Genomic DNA, 20,797 nt, shown 5'->3' with positions numbered 1-20,797 from the left:
CATTCAGTGCGGCACAACTTTTGGCAGACGGTGCAGAGAAACAAACCGTTTTCGGTACACGAAGGGAGATGTTAGTTGACAAAGTCGACGTTGTGCCACCCCGTCTAGAGCTGGGCGGTTCCTGAATCACCCGGGTTAACGATTCGGATCTTCGTACTGAATCAGGACTCACGAGTCCGAGGTCTCTACGAGTCCTCTCACAAGGCGGGTGGGCGGGCTCACCGGAAACACCGCGGACTCAGATAATTCGGCTGAACCGGCATGCTATTATTATTATTATTATTATTATCAATAGTAGTATAGATTAGTAATGCAGCATATTTTCCTGTAAGCAAAACAACATGTAGTTACCACTTAAGGAGTATCATAGCCGTTCCCCATGGAAATGTATCGACTGTTTGTTTTGGTGCCACTGTGGCTGCCTGACTGGGTCAAGTTCCCATGGCAATTTGTTGTTCACCATCCCCCTTGAACCCTTGACCCATTAATATACCCATGTAGGTGATTGGTAGGTGAGTCCACCTCCCTCTCCCCCATCCGTGTCCCTGTCCCACATGATCAAGATTCCACTTGTCACTGATAAGAGAAGTGTAAGGTGCCAAGAGAATTAAGAGAGAGGGATTTATTTACAGAAGATGAGTGGACGGAAGACAAGCGATATTTGGATGTGGACATTACTGAGTGATCCGGTAAAATGAACCGAATTTACCACCACTAACCCCATCCTGTTGGTTTGAACATTAATAAGATTAAGCAAAATAAAAGCCAGAACTAGAAACTAATCAAACAACTACATTTTTAAAGTGATCAGTGACTTCTCTAAGCTGAGCTTATACAGATGCACACTGGAGACCTATATTAGCGTTGACAAGTCGACCTTTCGGACCGTCATAATACAGAAATAATGGATTTTATGTTCTTCAGGCCTCCACAAAATACATAGTTGCAGAATGTTACCAGCATAGAGTTAAAAAACCAGGGTCTGTTATGGTACTGGGGTGTTACTGAGGCCAAGACATGGACATCTCACATATACAGTGCCTTGCAAAAGTATTCAGCCCCCTTGAACTTTTCAACCTTTTGCCACATTTCAGGCTTTAAACATAAAGATATGAAATTGTAATTTTTTGTGAAGAATCAATAACAAGTGGGACACAATCGTGAAGTGGAAAGAAATTTATTGGATATTTTAAACTTTTTTTAGAAATAAAAACCTGAAAAGTGGGGCGTGCAATATTATTCAGCCCCTTTACTTTCAGTGCAGCAAACTCACTCCAGAAGTTCAGTGAGGATCTCTGAATGATCCAATGTTGACCCAAATGACTGATGGTGATAAATAGAATCCACCTGTGTGTAATCAAGTCTCCGTATAAATGCACCTGCTCTGTGATAGTCTCAGAGTTCTGTTTAAAGCGCAGAGAGCATCATGAAGACCAAGGAACACACCAGGCAGGTCCGAGATACCGTTGTGGAGAAGTTTAAAGCCGAATTTGGATACAAAAAGATTTCCCAAGCTTTAAACATCTCAAGGAGCACTGTGCAAGCGATCATATTGAAATGAAGGGAGTATCAGACCACTGCAAATCTACCAAGACCCGGCCGTCCCTCTAAACTTTCAGCTCGAACAAGGAGAAGACCGATCAGAGATGCAGCCAAGAGGCCCATGATCACTCTGAATGAACTGCAGAGATCTACAGCTGAGGTGGGAGAATCTGTCCATAGGACAACAATCAGTCGTACACTGCACAAATCTGGCCTTTATGGAAGAGTGGCAAGAAGAAAGCCATTTCTCAAAGATATCTATAAAAAGTCACCTGGGAGACACACCAAACATGTGGAAGAAGGTGCTCTGGTCAGATGAAACCAAAATCGAACTTTTTGGCCACAACGCAAAACGTTATGTTTGGCATAAAAGCAACACAGCTCATCACCCTGAACACACCATCCCCACTGTCAAACATGGTGGTGGCAGCATCATGGTTTGGGCCTGCTTTTCTTCAGCAGGGACAGGGAAGATGGTTAAAATTGATGGGAAGATGGATGGAGCCAAATACAGGACCATTCTGGAAAAAAACCTGTTGCAGTCTGCAAAAGACCTGAGACTGGGACGGTGATTTATCTTCCAACAAGACAATGATCCAAAACATAAAGCAAAATCTACAATGGAATGGTTCACAAATAAACTTATCCAGGTGTTAAAATGGCCAAGTCAAAGTCCAGACCTGAATCCCATCGAGAATCTGTGGAAAGAGCTGAAAACTGCTGTTCACAAACGCTCTCCATCCAACCTCACTGAGCTCGAGCTGTTTTGCAAGGAAGAATGGGCAAAAATTTCAGTATCTCGATGTGCAAAACTAATAGAGACATACCCCAAGCGACTTGCAGCTGTAATCGCAGCAAAAGGTGGCGCTACAAAGTATTAACGCAAGGGGGCCGAATAATATTGCACGCCCCACTTTTCAGTTTTTTATTTCTAAAAAAAGTTTAAAATATCCAATAAATTTCGTTCCACTTCACGATTGTGTCCCACTTGTTGTTGATTCTTCACAAAAAATTACAATTTCATATCGTTATGTTTGAAGCCTGAAATGTGGCAAAAGGTTGAAAAGTTCAAGGGGGCTGAATACTTTTGCAAGGCACTGTATATATATATATATATATGTATATACGTATATATATATACCGATCAGGCATAACATTAAAACCACCTCCTTGTTTCTACACTCACTGTCCATTTTATCAGCTCCACTTACCATATAGAAGCACATTGTAGTTCTACAATTACTGACTGTAGTCCATATATACTGTTTTAGCCTGCTTTTACCCTGTTCTTCAATGGTCAGGACCCCAACAGGACCACTACAGCGCAGGTATTATTTAGGTGGTGGATCATTCTCAGCACTGCATGAGTGGATAAGACACCGTGTCCACTCACTGTCCACTCTATTAGACACTCCGACCAAGTCGGTCCACCTTGTAGATGTAAAGTCAGAGACGATCGCTCATCTATCGCTACTGTTTGAATCGGTCATCTTCTAGACCTTCATCAGTGGTCACAGGACGCTGCCCACGGGGCGCTGCCGGCTGGATATTTTTGGTTGGTGGACCATTCTCAGTCCAGCAGTGACAGTGAGTCTGATTCACTCATACCAGCACAACACACACTAACACACCACCACCATCACCGTCAGTGTTACTGCCCAAATAATACCTGCTCTGTAGTTGTCCTGTGGGGGTCCTGACCATTGAAGAACAGTGTGAAAGCAGGGTCAGTATTTGTAGAACTACAAAGTGCTTCTATATGGTAAGTGGAGCTGATACCACTGTACTTAGGAGGGGAATCCACATACTTTTGGCCCTAAAGTGTAAGCTAAGTTTACCGAGGCAGGTCGGAAGTTATTAAAAAGTTTTTTTAATAGTACATGTAAAGGGCAATCATTATTTAAAAATCTAATTGCCTCAAATCTTTTAATGCGTGACCTTTTAAATGAGCTCCGTTCACTGATTTACAAAAGACGTTAATGATTAGCGCAGACTTTCTAAAGGAGCTTCCTGCTGCTTGAGTCATGCGGCGCACACTTAGTTCCGCGCCGTGTTTAAAGGAATGAACTCCTGCGTTAACGTTTATTCTTAGTCATGTGGCAGTTAAAGTCTTTAAGAAGACGCTGACAGTCGGTCAGGTGGCGCAGGGGTAAAACACGTTGGCGCACCAGGGCTGGGCTTTCGAATAGATCGTAATGAAGCTCAGCTCTGCCATCCGGCTGGGCTGGGCTGGGCTGGACTGGGTGGCCACATGAACAACGATTGGCTTGTTGTTCACAGGGTGGGATGAGCCGGACCTAGGTTCCTCATAACTGATGTAATTAGGCGCCTGTGATCAGGGTGTGGCTCTCCGTGCACAGAGCTGCAGGTGACGAGATGCAGTCGGTACTGCACACGTGTCGGAGGGGGCGTGTGTGTCAGTTGTGTCAGTTGCGAAGCTCCTCAGTCAGCACTGGAGGGTTGTATCGGTAGAGGTGAAGCGTAACGCAACCAGGGGAATTGGATACGACTAGATTAGGGGAGAAAAACAGGGGGGGAAAAGAAGACGCTGACCAAACTGATCAGATTGAGACACGACACCCTCTGTAGTGTGTATTTAAATAGTACAACGCGGCTACTCAGTCTCTGTTTAGGTGGTGCAGCGGTAAAACACGCTAGCACACCAGAGCTGGGATTTCAAATACATCGCATCGAATCTCAGCTCTGCCATCCGGCTGGGCTGGGAGGCCGCATGAACAACAGTTGGCTGTTGTTCACAGGGTGGGTAAGCCAGACCCGGGTTCCTCATAACTGGTGCGATTATGACCTCTGCTGGCTGATTGATGGCACCTGTGATCAGGGCAGTTGTAGCCTAATGGTTAAGGTACTGGACTAGTAAGCAGAAGGTCGCTGGTTCAGACCCCACCACTGCCAGGTTGTCACTGTTGGGCCCTTGAGCAAGGCCCGTAACCCTCAGTTGCTTAGACTGTAAGTCGCTTTGGATAAAAGCGTCTGTTAAATGCTGAAAATGTAAATGTAAACGATCAGGGTGTGGCTCTCCGTGCACAGAGCTGCAGGTGACAAGATGCAGTCGGTACTGCACACGTGTCGGAGGGGGCGTGTGTGTCAGTTGTGTCAGTTGCGAAGCTCATCGGTCAGCACTGGAGGGTTGTATCGGTAGAGGTGAAGCGTAACGCAACCGGGGGAATTGGATACGACTAGATTAGGGCGAAAACAAGAAGACGCTGACCATTTCCATCGTTCTATAGTACAAGAGACAGTAAACCAGCGCTATGACCATTTAAATACACTGATTGATGGCGCCTGCACAGGGTTGAGGAATGATGCTGATCAGGGTGCGGCTCTCCATGCACAGAGCCGGTCCGCATATGAACTCGCCTCGAGCCTGATCCGGCCGAGACACGACACCCTCTGTAGTGTGTGTTTAAATAGTACAAAGCAGCTACTCAGTCTCAGAGTCACAGTCGTACCGCTGGTTTACTGTCTCTTGTACTTTAGAGCGATGGGAATGGACCAGCAGTGGATGGCCGTAAAAGGCATCATATATTCCCAATCAGAAGCTCATTGCTTTTTAAAAATTGACAGAATAAATGAATAAATGAGTTGTTTGTGCTCTTTAATACACTTTTAGTTCGTATCTTTACAGCAGGTGACCCCACGATGCCTCTCGCCTTTGTACGGATCGATACGAACAAAAGCCTTTTAAAAAATTCATACACTCCCGGGATAAAAATGAGTCTTTTAATGGTGCTAACAACAAATCATCGGTCAGAAAATTAGTAAGAACCGAGAAGACGCACTCCAGAGACCCGTGCCGGTATTCGCTCGTCAGTGCTTGATGCTGCAGGAGCTGGATACATGGTCTTCCTGTACAACGAGATAAATTCGTGAAAGATTTAAATGTTTAATATAACGCTTAAACCTTTTGACATCTCAAACATCTTAAAGCATTTTTTTGCCCTGGAGGGTGTGGTATATACAGTATGTCACATAAAAACCCATTTTGTAAGAGGTTTTAGGTGGCACGGTGGCTCGGTGGGTACCAGGTTTCCTCCTGCACTACTAAGACCTGTCTAAGTTGATTAAGATTGTAGAACTGATGTATCATGGGTAACCTGTTACAGCCTGTCCTGTCACATATAGAACCAGAGTCTATCTATTAAAGTCACACTGTATGACACAACACAATATACACCGATCATCCATAACATTAATCAGCTCCACTTACCATATAGAAGCACTTTGTAGTTCTACAATTACTGACTGTAGTTTCTCGACATACTTTTTTAACCTGCTTTCACCCTGTTCTTCAAAGGTCAGGACCCCTACAGTTGTTGGATCATTCTCAGCACTGCAGTGACACTGACACGTGTCAGTGTGTGTTGGTGTGCTGGTATGAGCAATGCTCCTGGAGTTTTTTCAACACCGTGTCCACTCACTGTCCACTCTATTAGACACTCTTACCTATTTGGTCCACTCCTACTTAGTTGGTCCACCTTGTAGATGACTATTCTCAGTCCAGCAGTGACAGTGAGGTGTTTAAAACTCCAGCAGCGCTGCTGTGTCTGATCCCCTCATACCAGCACACTAACACACCACCACCGTGCTGAGAATGATTCACCACCTAAATAAAACCTGCTCTGTAGTTGTCCTGTGGGGGTCCTGACCATTGAAGAACAGCATGAAAAGGGGGGGTAATAAAGCATGCAGAGAAACAGATGGACTACAGTCAGTAATTGTAGTGCTCCTATATGGTAAGTGGAGCTGATCATTGATGTCGAGTTTCAAGGTATCTCTGTACTAGGACAACACGAAGTTACAAAAACTCTTAAATCCTATTAAAAGATGATTGACGATTTAAAAAAAGAGTGCGTCCAGAAATTAAAGCCAATCTGTCAGAAGAAATGAGCTTAAATTAAATCCCAATGCTGCGAAAAGCTCATTATTTCTCATTGTCGACATCTCGAACCTGTAATTGCAGTCAATTTCTTTTAACTTCCAAAAGATCAAAACCCCGTTTATTTAAAACACTTAAATCGCAAGAATGTAACGCAAGGTCATTTTATTCATATTAATAATCATCTCAGTACGTAAAAAAACAACCAGGCTTTTATTAACATCGTTATATCCAGCTGTACAATGCGTTCTTACATGATGAACCTTATTAATATTTAGTATTTTTAACACTTTGTAGTTCTACAATTACTGACTGTAGTCCATCTGTTTCTCTGCATGCTTTGTTAACCCTCTTTCATGCTGTTCTTCAATGGTCAGGACTCTCCCAGGACCACCACAGAGCAGGTATTATTTAGGTGGTGGATCATTCTCAGCACTGATGTGACACTGATATGGTGGTGGTGTGTTAGTGTGTGTTGTGCTGGTATGAGTGGATCAGACACAGCAGCGCTGCTGGAGTTTTTAAACACCTCACTGTCACTGCTGGACTGAGAATAGTCCACCAACCAAAAATATATCCAGCCGACAGCCCCCCGTGGGCAGCGTCCCGTGACCGCTGATGAAGGTCTAGAAGACGACCGACTCAAACCGCAGCAACAGATGAGCGATCGTCTCTGACTTTACATCTACAAGGTGGACCGACTAGGTAGGAGTGTCTAATAAAGTGGACAGAGAGTGGACACTGTATTTAAAAACTCCAGCAGCGCTGCTGTGTCTGATCCACTCATACCAGCACAACACACACTGACACACCACCACCATGTCAGAACGCTATACTAGCGAACTTGATAGGGATTTATTTATCTGTATTATGTAAATTTGTAAATAAAAGCTTGACATGGGTGCCCGGGTGGTACAGCATTAAATTTCGCTAGCCCACTACTGCTGGGATGTAGGGTTTGAATCCCCAGCAGTGCTATCCGCCTGTGGGGCGTCTGCGTGTCTGACAGGGTGCCCGAGGCCTCATTCGTGACAGGACAGGTAGTTACTGGTTACACAAGATTCATCAGTTTAAACACAGTCACAGACAATTTTGTGTCTCCAATTAACCTGACTGCATGTTTTTGGACTGTGGGAGGAAACCGGAGCCCCCGGAAGAAACCCACGCAGACACTGGGAGAACATGCAAACCCGGTGTCAGAATTAAAGCTTCGTGTGGTGAAGTTACAATTAGTTACTACGACGATTGAATGATTCGCATTTTTGGAGTGGATACCCAATCAGAGATGCTGCTGACGAGCCGAGTCTCAAGTGCTGTGTCTCGAACCGCATACTGCTTACTATACTAATAGTGTGGTATTCGGAACACCAGCTCGTTTACCGTCGCAGGGCCTGTCCTCGGCTTCGTACGCGCTTCATAGGGTGGATAGAGTGAGTTCATACCCAAGTATATGATGTATAAGAGTAGGTTAATGTATAAGCTGGTGTATTGTATCGCTAGGCGCATCTACAGTACATCCGCATAATATATCTACTCTCTCTCTAGTGTTGCCTGGTACTTTTCCTTCCTGGGAGTTAATCGTAAAAGGTTCATCGAATTGATTTTGGATATGAATTGGAGGTCGGAGGCTCTTACGCAACTTTGTGTGTGTGGTTTTGTTTTTTAGGGGTTAGGGGTGGTGTTTTTTTCCTCACAATGCACTGTACAACAACAAAGAAATGATAATGTAGTATTGATTACAAGTAAAAAATTGTGTTTTTTTTACCACAGGGAAGACATGCTGCTGTAATATTTTACCAAATGTTATAACTCTGGATATATCGTACCCACTGGGTGTTATTTAATCTGTATTCTGTAGGTAATCTAATGTTTTCTCTGCTCGTGTGTTTATTGTATTGGCGGGTACATAAACCTAGCCGGCGGTATGAAGCGTCTTTGTTTAAAGTGAGGCAGAGATCCAGAGCTGCAATAACATCGTTTGCCTATAGAGCCTATCCCAGCTTTTCAATGGGCGCAAGGCACACGGTAACACCCTGGACGGGGCACCAGTACATCGCAGGGCAGACACACACACATTAGGGCAATTCAGTGTCTCCAATTAACCTGACTGCATGTTTATGGACTGTGGTAGGAAACCCATGCAGACACGGGGAGAACATGCCAACTCCACACAGACAGAACCCGGACCGTACACGTTGTGAGGCGACAGTGCTACCCTCCGATTCGCCTCACTTCGTACCTCATTGTCTTCGTGCTCTGGGAGAACATGCCAACTCCACGCAGAACGGACCCTGATCACTCCACCTGGGAATCGAACCCAGGACCTTCTCGCTGTGAGGCGACAGTGCTACCCACCGAGTCACCGTGCCGCCCTTGTTTTTATTAGACAGGGTCGGTGATGATGAGTGCATCATTCATTCATTCATTCACAGTTGACAGTGTTACCACCACGTCAGCATGGTCAGGGTCACGGTGGGTCCGATTCACTAACAAAAGGGCAGGAAACACTGTGAAGAGGTTGCCAGTCCATCACAGGGCAAACACACACACATTAGTGTTTATATATATATATATATATATATATATATATATATATATATACAGTATAATATCAGTGAAATGCATTCTGAGCAACCCAAGTTGTACCCATGATTGACATCATAAAAGTGCACTGCACTATTTTTAATTTTTATTTCAGAGTGAGTGAGTGTGCGTGTGTGTGCGCGCGTCTGTAATGGAGGTAGAAAAACAGAAAAGACTGAACACGAGGTGCTTCTAGTGCAGAAACGCCATTAGAGCAGATTACAGCTACAGTGGAGTCAAAATACTTAGACAGACCCTGCTGTTCAGACCCGGAGCAATTTGACTTCATACTAAAATGACATGTAGGAACATTGCAGTTACTCAGACATGCACAGTTTTAATGTATCTGGTAGTCATAACATTACAGAGATGGCTTTTGTTTTACTGGAATGGCTGTGTCCTGTTTACTAGCTTAAATGGAAGAGTTTTGTATTAAGGTTCAGCTAATTAGCCTTCGATTACTTTGTGTATAAGTGAGCATGTGACTTTCCATTAGTACCCTGCTTAGGACGTTTTGGCTCATCAGTGTAGAGAGGACTATTCATCCATCTGTTCATCCATCCATCCATCTATCTATTCATCTATCTATTCATCCATCTGTTCATCCATCTATCTATTCATCCATCCATCCATCTATCTATTCATCCATCTGTTCATCCATCCATCCATCTATCTATTCATCCATCTGTTCATCCATCCATCCATCTATTCATCCGTTCATCCATCCATCTGTCCGTCTATCCATTCATCCATCCATCCATCCATCCATCCATCCATCCACCCACCCATCCATCCATCTATCTATTCATCCATCCATCCATCCATCCATGCATCTATCTATCTATCCATCCATCCATGCATCTATCTATCTATCTATCTATCCATCCATCCATCCATCCATCCATCCATCCATCCATCCATCCATCCATCCATCCATGCATCTATCCATCCATCCATCCATCCATCCATCCATCCATCCATCCATGCATCTATCTATCTATCTATCTATCTATCTATCTATCTATCTATCTATCTATCTATCTATCTATCTATTCATCCATCCATGCATCTATCTATCTATCTATCTATCTATCTATCTATCTATCTATCTATCTATCCATCCATCCATCCATCCATCCATCCATCCATCCATCCATCCATGCATCTATCTATCTATCTATCTATCTATCTATCTATCTATCTATCTATCTATCTATCTATCTATCTATCTATCTATTCATCCATCCATCCATCCATGCATCTATCTATCCATCCATGCATCTATCTATCTATCTATCTATCTATCTATCTATCTATCTATCTATCTATCTATCTATCTATCCAACTATCTATCTATCTATCTATCTATCTATCTATCTATCTATCTATCTATCTATCCAACTATCTATCTATCTATCTATCTATCTATCTATCTATCTATCTATCTATCCATCCATCCATCCATCCATGCATCCATCCATCCATGCATCTATCTATCTATCTATCTATCTATCTATCTATCTATCTATCTATCTATCCATCCATCCATCCATCCATCCATCCATCCATCCATCCATCCATCCATCCATCCATCCATCCATCCATCCATCCATCCATCCATCCATCTACCAGTGGAAGCGAAGATCAAACCCAGGTCTTCTTTATAAACTCGCCTGTAAGTAGAACAGTTTGTTTGTTTGTCTGTTCCAGTGGATTGGATTGTAACGCGTGTTGCGAGCCAGGCGCTGTCGAGAATGCCTGTGGTTCTACAATAAGATGTATGTGAGGCATGGTCACGAGTCCACACGGGTCTGGTCGTATATCAGACAGACAGTGTGGTCGTACCTGACAGGCTGGACGTCGAGTGTAGTGATGTGCAGTATGGTGCAAACTGCAAAGATGATTTAACGGGTGTTCGTGATCTATCTGTCACAGCTGCGACATGCACGACATTTATTTTTCTTGTTTTTCCATCGAGTTAGGTTTAAAATGTTATCAGATACAGAGGAGAAATAGTTCGAGCCAAAGTTTTAAAAAGCAGACTGCATTATGTGTGTGTATGTGTGTGTGTGCCTGGATAAAATTAATAAAAGGTGTCAAAACATAAAAGACATGACATAAAACGGTGGCACTTCTTGATCAGTAATGACAGCTCAAAATGCAAAATTTGTTAAAATGTCATTAGACGCACATGACAGTCCACAAAAAAAATAGAAAAAAATGCCGCTATCAGATGCGAATGTGTTCGGTCTGTATTTTCGCGGACGCGCTCGACTGTCTGTCGTGTCACCTGTCTGTGCAACACGTAGCAGTTAGACGTTCGAGATGACACGCCGCGTGTTTTCAGCTGTCCGTGCTGTAAAACAGAGAACGGGAGATGTCTCGCAGTGGAAGCGCAACATCTGTGGGAGTGAAAGTGAGAAAGCGGTCCTGATGAGCGGTCTGATTTGATCGTAAATGTGTTGGATGGAATGGCATGTTACTTAGAAAATCTAGTCCTGTCCAATTACCCGATCGCTTAACGCTTACTCTCTACTGATGCTGACCTCTCTTCCTGACTGAAGAGAGCCAGAACTGACACACGCCCCCTCCGACACGTGCGCAGTAGCCGAATGCATCTCGTAAGGGGGTTCGTATGTGTCACACACTCATCCCCATTATCCCCCGTCTCTGTGCAGACAGCATCGATCAGCCAGCAGAGGTCAGTTCCAACCCCCTCTTTACGAATTAGCCAATCGTTTCCGTGTAGGCGCCCAACCTGCCGGTTGCAGAGCTGAGATTCGAGATGTGTGAGGTTCTATACGTTTGTAGACATGTGCTCCCATCCTCTCGTCTGTTTTGAACTTGCAGCCCAACCTGTAATGCGGCAGGGCTAAGTGACCCTGCAGATAACTGTTACCTGCAGATACGTGGGGTCTTCCGATCTAGTCGTATCCGATCACCCGATCGCATTGCGCTTCCTCCCTTCAGACGTTGAGCTCCACTCCTGCCCCTCCGACCCGTGCGCAGTAGCCGACCGCATCTCGCGTGAGGGTTCGTATGTGTCACACACTGATCCCCATTATCCCCCGTCTCCGTGCAGACAGCATCGATCGGCCAGCTGAGGTCACTTCCGGCCCCCTCTCTACGAATTTGCCAATCGTTGTCCGTGCAAGGCGCCCAGCCTGCCGGTTGCAGAGCTGAGATTCGAGATGTGTTTTACTGCTGCGCCACCTGAGCGCACAGGGGTTTGACCAGGGCACGAATTCTTGTAAACCTCTACTTTGGTCACATGCCTATCTATACTAAAAAATTGTTTTAAGTATTGATGCGGCTGTAATCGTCTGTAGTGCCTGCAAAACAACGGACCAGAAATAAACAGTGTGTATACATGATGTCTGTGGTGTGTAGTGCCAAGTATATTTAACGGGCGCCATGTTCTGGCTCCATGGCAACAAAGTTTGGTCTGCCTAATTAAGTCCGCGTTCGAGGAGGGTTTTTAGCACACGCACGCACACACACGCACACATACACACAATTGTCTGTCTGTTGAAGTACATCAGGGGCCAGTGCACCACGCAGATGAAGCATATCAGTTCCAACCTGCTGCATGTATTCCCCTTTGATTTAAATTTCTTTCATCCGGTTGATTATTGAGGCCAAGCAGCAGCAGCAGCACCACACACACACACACACACACAAACAACACCACTACCACCAAACTGCAGAACCTGTGTGCAACATCGATTCTGCTTTTATTTCTCAGTTCCGTCGTGGTATCCGCGCGTGTGCGTGCGTAGGCGTTTGTGCGCACAGATTAGCCGGTGTCTGGACGCCGCTAAATGTCAGCGCCGTCTCACGCCGGTGTCTCGCGCCGCTCCCGACCGCCGGCAGTATTAAAAACTTCTCCAGGGATTTCTCCGGAGACGATCCTCCTCCGAGACTCGAGACTCGAGTCGGTTTCACTTATAGAAACACGGCCAACGGAGAGCAATAGAGTGGAGGAGATGGAGCAGAACGGCCAGGGAGGAAGACAAACACGTCGAAGCGAGAAGAAGGATAGAAATAGGCACAGGATTTAGTGAAGTCGGGACTGGGTGGGTATGAGAAAGGAAGGTTGTAGAGCTGAATTACACGGATCGGCCATGACATTCGAACCGCCTCCTTGTTTCTACACACACTGTCCATTTTATCAGCTCCACTTACCATATAGGAGCACTTTGTAGTTCTACAATCACTGACTGTAGTCCATCTGTTTCTCTGCATGCTTTGTTAGCCCCCTTTCATGCTGTTCTTCAACGGACAGGACTCTCCCAGGACCACCACAGAGCAGGTATTATTTAGGTGGTGGATCATTCTCAGCACTGCAGTGACACTGACATGGTGGTGGTGTGTTAGTGTGTGTTGTGCTGGTATGAGTGGATTAAATACCGGGTCCGCTCACTGTCCACTCTATTAGACACCCCTACCTAGTCGGTCCACCTTGCAGATGCAAAGTCAGAGACGATCGCTCATCTATACGCTGCCCACGGGGCGCTGTCGGCTGGATGTTTTTGGTCGGCGGACTATTCTCAGTCCAGCAGTGACGGTGCTGTGTCTGATCCACTCATACCAGCACAACACACACTAACACACCACCACCACGTCAGTGTCACTGCAGTGCTGAGAATGCCTGCTCTGTGGTGGTCGTGTGGGGGTCCTGACCATTAAAGAGCAGGGTGAAAGAGGGATAACAAAGCATGCAGAGAAACAGATGGACTACAGTCAGTGATTGTAGAACTACGAAGTGCTCCTATGTGGTAAGCGGAGCTGATAAAATGGACAGTGAGTGTAGAAACAAGGCGGTGGTTTTAATTATTATTAATTCATTTAGCATCGTTATCCTAGTATTGTTAATCTGTATCGTTATACTCCAGGCATTCACTCCATAAGTACCAGGACGCCACAGTATATCATTTGTGCTTTCCTATTACACTTGGCTCGGTATAAAATAGCCCCTAATATGCGAATAAGCATCCCTGTAATGCAAAGATACCAAATAACGACGCGCCGTCCAATCCCCTCTTCGTTTTCAGAGATCGCAGGGCACCCCCACAGTCTCGCCGTGTAGGATCCGGCACGCTAATACGGACCGTATCGTGCGACCCCCGGCCGAGAACCGGCGTTATCAGTGCTTCGACGCTTACGACGTTTATGATCGTGCAAGCGATGCCTGACAAGACTCATGGGCTGCTGGGAAATGCAGCGAGGGCAGAAACGCAGGGTCGCGGATCGATGGAGCGAGCCGGAACAGAGCGGCAGGCGGAAGTACGGCGGAGTCGGAGCTGTTCGATAACGCTCGCAGATCTCCGGCGTCTCTCCAGACTTTTAACTTTAAAGTTACTCTTTGAGATTTTGAAATCACTCAGGCAAAAAAAAATCGATACGGAGCAACGGAGCTCAGCACTAACCCCAGTGTAATAATATTTTACATAGAAACGATTCGGTGCTTGTCGGTTAGAAACTCAGCCCTGCCGCCCGACTGGGCCGGGCGGCTACATGAACAACGATCGGCTGTTGTTCATACAGGGAGGAAGCCGGATAGTGACTCTCTCATGGCTGATGCAATTACGACCTCTGCTGGCTGATTGATGCCGCCTGCACAGTCGATCATGCGTCGATCAGGGTGTGGCTCTCCGTACACGAAGCTGATCTGCATATGAACATTAAAACCACCTCCTTGTTTCTACACTCACTGTCCATTTTATCAGCTCCACTTACCATATAGAAGCAATTTGTAGTTCTACAATTACTGACTGTAGTCCATCTGTTTCTCAACATACTTTTTTAGCCTGCTTTCACCCTGTTCTTCAATGGTCAGGACCCCCCACAGGACCACCACAGAGCAGGTATTAGTTAGGTGGTGGATCATTCTCAGCACTGCAGTGACACTGACATGGCGGTGGTGTGTTAGTGTGTGTTGTGCCGGTATGAGTGGATCAGACACAGCAGCGCTGATGGAGTATTTAAACACCTCACTGTCACTGCTGGACTGAGAATAGTCCACCAACCAAAAATATGCAGCCGACAGCACCCCGTGGGCAGCGTCCCGTGACGACTGATGAAGGTCTAGAAGATGACCGACTCAAGCAGCAATAGATGAGCGATCGTCTCTGACTTTGCATCTACAAGGTGGACCAACTACCTAGTTTTTTAACCCCGTGGACAGTGAGTGGACACGGGGTTAAAAAACTCCAGCAGCACAACACACACTAACACACCACCACCATGTCAGTGTCACTGCAGTGCCGAGAATGATCCACCGCCTAAATAATACCTGCTCTGTGGTGGTCCTGTGGGGGTCCTGACCATTGAAGAACAGCATGAAAGGGGGCTAACAAAGCATGCAGAGAATGAAATGGACTACAGTCAGTAATTGTAGAACTACAAAGTGCTCCTATATGGTAAGTGGAGCTGATAAAACGGACAGTGAGTTTTTTAGATTGACATCATCGTGTTGCCTACTTTATTGTAGTGACCGGTAGAAACCTGACGTTAATAAAAGAAGCGTTTTTACAGTATTTAATTAGATCTGTTACTAGTGCATGAAATCATGTGAATTATTAAGTAATTAGTAAGAAAAACAAACAAATTGACCTGTGCAGTGATAAAAAAATGTAATGCATAAATGGTAATTACTACGGCACGTTGATTTTAGTAACGATTAGTCATAAAAGACAAAGATAATAAGGTTCGTGGTGGATCTGAAGCTTGATACAGATTTCTTGCGAGTTTAAGTTAGACAGGCGTGCGGAGACGTTCTCCTTACGGTACGCCGAGTTCGATCCATCGTCCAGGACCATTTTAATAAATAAAAACCATATGCCAGTGTGTGACTTTGAAATTGCCACGACTGTCCAAGCTGTTCCCATTAAAAACAGCTGGAAAGGGAAACATCGCTTAATAATGGGTGTAAACCGGGGGGGGGGGGGGGCGTCGATTTAAAAGACGGTTCAATTAAAGGCCAGGTCTGCACCTTTCTCTTCGAATGTGAATTGCTATTTTTAAACCGCTATAAGTCTTTGAATACGAGCCAGAAATCCTATTTGCAGCGAACAAGACTAAATCCGGTGAGTAGCTCTGGGTAAAGTACTTTTCTTTGGCACCAGCGCGACGTGACAAATCTGACGTTCGTCGACGTGAAGCACTTTCAGCACGGGGACAAAAATCGGCCCCTGATTTCATCGCTTGGCGTCTTTTCAAGTACCCAGACCCTGTGAATCTGTCTGTGTTGGCATGAAATAACACATCAATGGAGGGTTTTGGCGTACAAGGTCGCTTAATCGACTTTATCATGGCCAGTTTACCCAACCGTAGTAAACATTAGTAAACGACATGCTTTTTATTATTTATTATAGTCGATGCCCTAAAAGGAATTCATTTCAATTTAGTCATTTCCCATTCCCGATCGTTAACCCACTGCCGCCTTCACAATCGAGGAGAGCCGGATCCTGCCCGGTTCGTGGCATGGTCATAGGGCAAGTCGTAGCCTAGTGGTTAAGGTACTGGACTAGTAATTAGAAGGTCGCTGGTTCAAGCCTCACCACTGCCAGGTTGCCACTGTTGGGTCCTTGAGCAAGACCCTTAACCCTCAATTGCTCAGACTGTATACTGTAACTGTAATGTAAGTCGCTTTGGATAAAAGGCGTCTGCTAAATGCCGTAAATGTAAATGTAAAATGGTCATGTGTTCAAACACTCGAGCAGTGATTGGCTAGAGTGTTAGACTGCTTTAGCTAAAAAAGCCCAATCAAGAGTAGAGCAATTAAATTGAGGAAAAACTGATGTTAACAAGGACGTCACAGTGGCTCGGTGGGTAGCGCTGTCGCCTTACACGATAAGGTCCTGGGTTTGATTTCCAGGCGGGGCGGTCGCCCCTTGTCCGTGTGGGTTTCCCCTGGGAGTTCCGGTTTCCTCAGACAGTCCAAAAACGTGCGGTCAGGTTCATTGAAGACACCGAATTGCCCTATAGGTGAATGTGCGTGTGTGTTTGTGTGTGTACGTGTGTCTGGCATCCCGTCCAGGGTGTTACTGTGTACCTCGCGCCCATTGAAAAGCTGGGATAGGCTCCGCGACCCTAATTGGATAAGCGGGTAAGAAAGTGAGCGAGTGATGTTAATAGAAGAAGCCTTGAATGACCCAGTCGACTATTTAAACCCCATCGATCATTGCTGGCATACCTTAAGCGGGCATACACCACCACTTCCCAAGCAACCTAGCAGACTTCTGGGAGAATTCTGGGAAGAGGTGTGACCAAAATTGCTCTATGGCACCATGTGACATTGGTCCAGAAAGACTGCTGGATGTATAGCCACTAAAATGGTTCAACCAAGTAATAATTATTCGCATTCATTTATGCATTGTCTGTTTACCACCACTTACAATCAGGGTTGTAATGGGTCTGAATCGCTGAGGGAAAGGCAGGACTCATCAAAGGGCAAACACGGTCCTTGGACTGCGGGAGGAAGCCGGAGCACCCGGATGAAAACCCACACATAAAGGACTCCGCTTGGGAATCGAAACCCTGTGAGGCAGCAGTGCTACCCACCGAGCCACCGATTACACACTCACTCACTCGCTTTCCTAACCGCTTATCCAATCAGGGTCGTGGGGAGGGGGTGCTGGAGCCTATCCCAGCTTTTCAATGGGCGCAAGGCACACAGTAACACCCTGGACGGGGCGCCAGTCCATCGCAGGGCAGACACACATAAACGAACACATACACTCATTTACCTATAGGGCAATTCGGTGTCTTCGATGAACCTGACTGCATGTTTTTGGACTGCGGGAGGAAACCGGAGCTCCCGGAGGAAACCCACACAGAAAGGGCTCCGCTTGGGAATCGAACCCAGGACCTTCTTGCTGTGAGGCAGCAGTGCTAACCACCGAGCCACCGATTACTCGGTCACTCACTTTCTTAACCGCGTAAATAATTCGGGTCGCAGGGGGGAGCTGGAGCCTATCGTAGCGTTTCAACGGGCGCAAGGCACACAGTAACACCCTGGACGGGGCACACACACACACCCATTCACCTATAGGGCAATTCGGTGTCTCCAGTTAACCTGACCGCATGTTTTTGGACTGTGGGAGGAAACCGGAGCTCCCGGAGGAAACCGATCATATGCATATGATTATAATTTGTATTTTATGCAAGTTTGTGGATTTGTGGCTATAAAACGATCATAAATAAATACAACTGAACCCAGGTTGTGACGAGGCAGTGCGATCGTAGCGTGAAGTAGTCTGAAGTGGAGGCAAACCAGTAGCGACGAGGAATACGGGAAGGCGGTCGGAAGAAGACCAGACCGACAGAGTGAAGTCTAGACGATATAAACATGCGATCGACCGGAAAGGTCGATCCGATACCGGGAAGGATCGAAGCCGGGCGTCTTGGACGCGCCGCTCTTCCCCGCGTCATCGCGTCCGCCGACTGTCTCGCGACGTCTCCGCCGGTCGAGGAATAATTTCCACGGACGACGCGTCGGTGCTGGAGCCGATCAGCCATAACATTAAAACCACCTCCTTGTTTCTACACTCACCGTCCGTTTTATCAGCTCCGCTTACCACTTGGGGGAACTTTGTAGTTCTACAATCACTGACCGTAGTCCATCTGTTTCTCCGGATGCTTTGCTAGCCCCCTTTCATGCTGTTCTTCGATGGTCAGAACTCTCACAGGACCTCTACACTCTACACCTCTGCACTGACACCGATGGTGGTGGTGGCGTCAGTGTGCGTCGTGCTGGTATGAGCGGATAAGTAAACACCTCGCCGTCACTGCTGGACTGTAGTCGTCCACCGACCGAATATATCCGGGCAACAGCGCCCCGTGGGCAGCGTCCCGTGACCACCGCTGAAGGTCTAGAAGTCAAGTGAAGGTCAAGTGAAACAGCAGCGATAGATGAGCGATCGTCTCTGACCTCACGTCTACGAGGTGGACCGACTGGGTAGGAATGTCTGATAGAGTGGACAGTGAGTGGACACTCACGCCAGCACGACACACACTAACACGCCAGCACCATGTCAGTGTCACCGCAGTGCTGAGAATGATCCACCACCTAAATAATACCTGCTCTGTGGTGGTCATGTGGGGGTCCTGACCATTGAAGAACAGCATGAAAGGGGGCTGACAAAGCACGCAGAGAAGCAGATGGACTACAGTCAGTGATTGTAGAACTACAAAGTGCTTCTATATATATAAGTAGAGGCACAGTAATGTTAGAAGCATATCACTTCGATTTATTATTATTATTATTATTATTTATTGATTCAGTATTTGCATTTTTTACCGTTACTACTGGTATGCGAGCTACGTTTATTCCCAAGGGCCGGTCCTTGGCCTCGATGGTACGGGTATCTGCTTAGAACAGCATCGAGAGTAATTTAAGTAGTCCGGTCGGCCAGTAGGATCGTCGACGATCGGATCTCCTTCGTCTTCAAACGGTCCGATCTCTCGTCTCGTATCGTCCTTCGTTCACCTCTGCCGGCGAGAGCCGCGGGAGCCGAGAGGATCGGCTCGGGTTTGTATTTCGGTCACTCCGGCGGGGTGTCGGTCTGCCCGGCGGGCTCCGTTCGGTGGGTCGTGTCGATGTCATCGCGTGTGGTAGAGTCACCAGAGTCGACTCGCGGCAGGGCAGTCGTAGCTCGGTGGTCAAGTAATCAGACTAGTAATCGGAAGGTTGCCGGTTGGGTCGCTGGTCCGCACTGTCGGGCTCCCGAGCGAAGCCCTCGACCCCCAACGGTCACAAGTGTTGTGTTCATTAGAAGGTATCATGGCTGAGAACGGTCCATCACCCAAATAACAGGGATCTCTGGAAGTCCTATATGGAGTCTATTAGGGTGAAAGAGCATACAGAGCAACCAAGTCGTATAGACGTATAGAAGTCTGGTATTACCGCCTCTTGGGACGACCGCTCGGCACAGGTCTACGTAGACACGCAGGAACACTCAGGACCTCGCAGATTACAGAACGCCTCCACATTCGACAGTTCCTCCAGAGGTCCTTAGCGTAACCCATGCAAAGCTGGGCCGATCTCTCGGTAACCGGTTTTAACACAGCAGACGAAGCGCAACGTTCCCCGACCCACGATCAGCCTCCATCGACCCCATCAGCTCGAGTTTATGCTAACGATGGGGCACAAAGGGCCCAGACTTATCATAGCAGGAAGCTGAGAGGGTGTGTTTGCTTATTCGAGTGTGTGTGTGTGTGTGTGTGTGTGCGCAGTACTGCTGCTGGGGATCTTTCTTTACACACGGTGGAGGAGCTACAAGGGCCTGAAGGAGGGAGTGTACCACGTCTCGGCTCACCACGACGGCTGGGAGGACATCCGCGAGAACGTGCTCAATTACGACGAGGAGGGGGGCGGAGAGGAAGACCAGGTGAGTTAACGACCCGCAACGTTCCCCCGACGGTTTAACACACAGGACGCGAGCCAAAGATAGGCATCGAACGAGTGGCCCACGTCGCCATGACGACCCTCGAGGGACGACCGAAAAACGCGGAATCGTCTCCACGGCAACCTTCTCCGTCGAGCGCTCGCCGGCTCCGATTTCTCACGCCGACCCGAAGCCGAGCGTTTGGAGACGGCGTGACGGCTCGACGTTTTACCCCCGACATCTCTCGCTGAGAGTGCGTACGCCGGGGAGAGGAGCTCCAGGTTCTATCCTTTTAACGGAAGGAAACTAGAAAGAGTCGTCGCTTCCGCGGAGAAGAAACGGCCAACCGACGCCAGCAGGGGGTAGACGGGTGACTTCGCGTGGG

The 20,797-nt window shown here is 46.8% G+C and overlaps 1 protein-coding gene and 1 long non-coding RNA gene across 3 annotated transcripts in view; both read right to left on the bottom strand.

Moving 5' to 3' along the window:
• LOC134303957 (C-mannosyltransferase dpy-19 homolog) overlaps window positions 1-20,797 on the bottom strand; it is a 65,836-nt gene that overhangs the window by 14,178 nt on the left and 30,861 nt on the right. The window lies entirely within an intron of this gene.
• On the bottom strand, window positions 5,270-20,611 carry LOC134303959 (uncharacterized). Its single transcript, XR_010007730.1, has 2 exons — window positions 19,326-20,611; window positions 5,270-5,409 (listed from the first exon to the last, which is right to left on the bottom strand). It is a non-coding gene; the product is annotated as an uncharacterized LOC134303959 (long non-coding RNA).

This window comes from Trichomycterus rosablanca, chromosome 27 (assembly GCF_030014385.1).
Source record: "Trichomycterus rosablanca isolate fTriRos1 chromosome 27, fTriRos1.hap1, whole genome shotgun sequence".
NCBI classification, from domain to species: Eukaryota; Metazoa; Chordata; class Actinopteri; order Siluriformes; family Trichomycteridae; genus Trichomycterus; species Trichomycterus rosablanca.
This window is presented reverse-complemented; position numbering and strand designations above follow the sequence as displayed.